This window comes from Danio rerio, chromosome 13, assembly GCF_049306965.1.
Source record: "Danio rerio strain Tuebingen ecotype United States chromosome 13, GRCz12tu, whole genome shotgun sequence".
Taxonomy (NCBI): Eukaryota; Metazoa; Chordata; class Actinopteri; order Cypriniformes; family Danionidae; genus Danio; species Danio rerio.
Window position 1 is genome coordinate 56490001 of NC_133188.1, and position 5000 is coordinate 56495000.

Consider the following 5000-nt stretch of genomic DNA (forward strand, 5'->3'; position numbering starts at 1 on the left):
ATATATGACTGTAGTATTGTTATTCACTATAGATGACTGTAGTATTGTTATTCACTATAGATGACTGTAGTATTGTTATTCACTATAGATGACTGTAGTATTGTTATTCACTATAGATGACTGTAGTATTGTTATTCACTATAGATGACTGTAGTGTTGTTATTCACTATAGATGACTGTAGTATTGTTATTCACTATATATGACTGTAGTATTGTTATTGGCTATAGATGACTGTAGTATTGTTATTGGCTATAGATGACTGTAGTATTGTTATTCACTATAGATGACTGTAGTGTTGTTATTCACTATAGATGACTGTAGTATTGTTATTCACTATAGATGACTGTAGTATTGTTATTCACTATAGATGACTGTAGTGTTGTTATTCACTATATATGACTGTAGTGTTGTTATTCACTATAGATGACTGTAGTATTGTTATTCACTATAGATGACTGTAGTGTTGTTATTCACTATAGATGACTGTAGTGTTGTTATTCACTATAGATGACTGTAGTATTGTTATTCACTATAGATGACTGTAGTGTTGTTATTCACTATAGATGACTGTAGTGTTGTTATTCACTAGAGATGACTGTAGTATTGTTATTCACTATAGATGACTGTAGTATTGTTATTCACTATAGATGACTGTAGTATTGTTATTCACTATAGATGACTGTAGTATTGTTATTCACTATAGATGACTGTAGTATTGTTATTTACTAGAGATGACTGTAGTATTGTTATTCACTATAGATGACTGTAGTATTGTTATTCACTATAGATGACTGTAGTATTGTTATTCACTATAGATCACAGTAGTATTGTTATTCACTATAGATGACTGTAGTGTTGTTATTCACTGTAGATGACTGTAGTGTTGTTATTCACTATAGATGACTGTAGTATTGTTATTCACTATAGATGACTGTAGTATTGTTATTCACTATAGATGACTGTAGTATTGTTATTCACTATAGATGACTGTAGTATTGTTATTCACTATAGATCACAGTAGTATTGTTATTCACTATAGATGACTGTAGTGTTGTTATTCACTGTAGATGACTGTAGTGTTGTTATTCACTATAGATGACTGTAGTATTGTTATTCACTATAGATGACTGTAGTATTGTTATTCACTATAGATGACTGTAGTATTGTTATTCACTATAGATGACTGTAGTATTGTTATTCACTATAGATGACTGTAGTATTGTTATTCACTATAGATGACTGTAGTGTTGTTATTCACTATAGATGACTGTAGTATTGTTATTCACTATAGATGACACTATAGATGACTGTAGTGTTGTTATTCACTATAGATGACTGTAGTATTGTTATTCACTATAGATGACTGTAGTGTTGTTATTCACTATAGATGACTGTAGTATTGTTATTCACTATAGATGACTGTAGTATTGTTATTCACTATAGATGACTGTAGTGTTGTTATTCACTATAGATGACTGTAGTATTGTTATTCACTATAGATGACTGTAGTATTGTTATTCACTATAGATGACTGTAGTGTTGTTATTCACTATAGATGACTGTAGTATTGTTATTCACTATAGATGACTGTAGTATTGTTATTCACTATAGATGACTGTAGTGTTGTTATTCACTATAGATGACTGTAGTATTGTTATTCACTATAGATGACTGTAGTATTGTTATTCACTATAGATGACTGTAGTGTTGTTATTCACTGTAGATGACTGTAGTATTGTTATACACTATAGATGACTGTAGTGTTGTTATACACTATAGATGACTGTAGTATTGTTATTCACTATAGATGACTGTAGTATTGTTATTCACTAGAGATGACTGTAGTGTTGTTATTCACTGTAGATGACTGTAGTATTGTTATTCACTATAGATGACAGTAGTATTGTTATTCACTATAGGGTCAGGGAATGTTAGGGTTGTGTTGATGGATGTCTACATCAGCTCTCAGTGGAGATGACTATAGCGCGAGCTCCTCAGTGGGCGGGGCTGCGCAGCTCGGATGACGAAGGAAGTTCAGAGGTCGCTACCGTCGCACGGATGGAAAGCCGGAAACGATGGCTGCCGTGGTGAACATGGGGCCAGGGCCGCGTCTGCTGGAGGATTTGCTGCGGGACTCAGAGTGACTGTGCGCGCCTGCAGGAGTGCGGAGGAGCCGCTGATTTCCTGAGTTTCTCCTGCGGTCAAACCGCGCTGAAGTGAGTAAACATGCAGCGCAGAGTCCGTCCGGCTCATCGTGTCGTGTATTTACTGTACAGTCATATTCCTGACCGAGCTGAGTGTGCTGGAATACTGTAATACAGTGCTGCAGGGTTACCTGAGGGAAAACTCGACCATAACACAGCCTTCACCCTCCATAATCTCATCCTGTTTACTTGATTTCGACAGCATAATAGCGCACATGTCGAGTATGTGATGATAGTTTATACAGTGTCGATCAGTCGCGTACTGAATCAGCTGAACAGCACTTCAGCATCACACACACACACACACACACACACACACACACACACACACCTCTACAGCACAGCACAGCACAATGAGGATCTGACTGCAATATGTACATCACAGCTCATCATAATGAGATTATTACACAGCACAGTTGAAGACCTCCTCTCAAATTACACTTATTTTACAAATGATTATTTCCACAGTGTTACCCTAACTTTACCCTAATTACCCTAGTGAAGCCTTTACATGTCACTGTAAGCTAAACACTAGTGTCTGAAGAATATCTAGTCTAATATTATGTGCTGTCATCATGAAGAGGAAACTAAGGGAAAACCACAGGTATTCCTGGGTGTGTCTCAGTCAACACCCTTGTTCACTAGTCAGTGCACTGATCAGGGCGTCAGCCATTTTGAATGCTGTCTCAACCGTAAAGTTCTTCCAGTGCGCTGAAACCGAAACTAAAAGTTCCACAATGCACTGTGAAATCAGACCACATCAGTGACACTATACCGCTGAGTATAGTCAGACAGAGCTGTGGAGGACACTGCAGTCCATCAGTGTTCAGGAGCGTGGAGCTGCTTATCTGACAGCATCATATCACAGAGCATTACAGCTTATTCCTGTAGGACACCAGCGCTGCTTCTCCATCACTGATGCTCTCTGCTCACTCTCTGATTGATTGATTGACAGCTGTCACTCAGGTGTGTGTCTCTCTCTCTCAGGCTCCGCTCCTGTTGGTTTATGCACACTTATGATTGTTGTATATCTGGTGGCAGATTTTGCATGTGTTTCCCAGCATGCACCGGGAGGCAGACTCTGAGCCTGTGTGTGTGTGCCCTCATTAATCCTGTCCTCCATTAACTCGGCATGGAAAAAGAGTCTGCAGAGCTGATGTGTCCGAGAACACGCGTCTGACGGTCAAAGTCTGCAGTTTAACAAGCTGCGCTCTCATCGGTCGATCACAGTTCAGAATCTGGGTTATTGATTAATCTTCTGATCATGGCCGTTCAGACTAACCTGTATAGTGTCAGATAAGCTCAGTTATGGTGCAGGTAATATTCCAGCACTTCATCATCATCATCATCCTGAAGATCTCTTATTCCAGTGGGTGTCTGTTTATTCAGTGGTGTTCTGCTGCTGCCCTTGACCCTTTTACATTCACCGGGGCAAAGAAAGCCTGCGTCCTGGCCTTCATGTGGAGGAAAACCGCAGATTATAGTGTGTGTGTGTGTGTGTGTGTGTGTGTGTGTGTGTGTGTGTGTGTGCGTGTGTATGCGCATACATGCAGTCATATTTACTGTGTTCACTCCATGTAGAGCTCAGGGGCTTATTTAGATTGCCTCAGACATATCAAGGTAAGTGCACGTACACACTATACACTCCATACACACACTGGGCACTTTATTAGGTACACCTCTTTAGTACCGGGTCGGACCCCTTTAGCCTTCATTTCTGCCTTAATCCTTCATGTCAGAGATTCATCAAGCTACTGGAAATAATCCTCAGAGATTTTGCTCCATATTGTCATGATAGCATCACACAGTTGCTGCAGATTTGTCGGCTGCACATCCATGATGCCAATCTCCCTTTCTACCACATGCTCTATTGGATTGAGATCTGGTGACTGTGGAGGCCATTTGAGTACAGTGAACTCATCGTCATGTTCAAGAAACCAGTCTGAGATGATTGAGCTTTATGACATGCTGCGTTATCCTGCTGGAAGTAGCCATCAGAAGATGGAGACACTGTGCTCATAAAGGGATGGACATGGTCAGCAGCAATACTCAGGTAGGCTTTCTATCAGCTGGAACCAGTCTGGCCATTCTCCTCTGACCTCTGGCCTCATCAACAAGGCATTTGCGCCCACAGAACTGCCGCTCACTGGTTATTTCCTCTTTGTCGGAGCATTCTCTGTAAAGCCTAGAGATGGTTGTGCGGGAAAATCCCAGTAGATCAGCAGTTTCTGAAATACTCAGAGCAGCCCGTCTGGCAGCAACAACCATGACACGATCAAAGTCTCTTAAATCCCCTTTCTTCCCCAGTCTGATGCTCGCTCTGACCTGCAGCAGATCCTCTTGACCATGTCTACATGCCTAAATGCAGTGAGCTGCTGCCCTGTGATTGGCTGATTACACGAGCAGTTGGACAGGTGTACCTAATAAAGTGGCCGGTGTGTGTAGCGGGCAGACTCTATGCTGTTTTTTGCTCTGCAACTGAGGATCAACAGTAAAAATGACTATTTGTCCCTCTTTCCAACAGGCAAACATAAGCAAAAGGCAGTCAATCTGAGTGTATTGATGACTTTTTTAAACGTTTTCATGAGATTTGTCAGCCAAACTCATCCCATTTGCTGAAACACAGAGAAAGCCGGGCCAAATTAAGCCTCAAAATCAGCCCAGCGTGGATGAAATGACCCAGCAGCATGAGATGAGATGTCATCTGCTACTCTTGTTTTGTACAGATATCTGTGGTAAAGTCTGTATTCAGACGCCCGAGAGCTTCCCAGCCATATACAGCTAGTCATGATTAG

The 5000-nt window shown here is 40.6% G+C and overlaps 1 protein-coding gene across 1 annotated transcript in view; it reads left to right on the forward strand.

Moving 5' to 3' along the window:
* The first annotated feature begins 2069 nt into the window (after positions 1 to 2069).
* lclat1 (lysocardiolipin acyltransferase 1) overlaps positions 2070 to 5000 on the forward strand; it is a 7064-nt gene continuing 4133 nt past the window's right edge. The window contains exon 1 of the mRNA NM_213270.2: positions 2070 to 2217. The gene's annotated coding sequence lies outside the window, so the exon portion shown is untranslated. The remainder of the gene's footprint in view (positions 2218 to 5000) is intronic.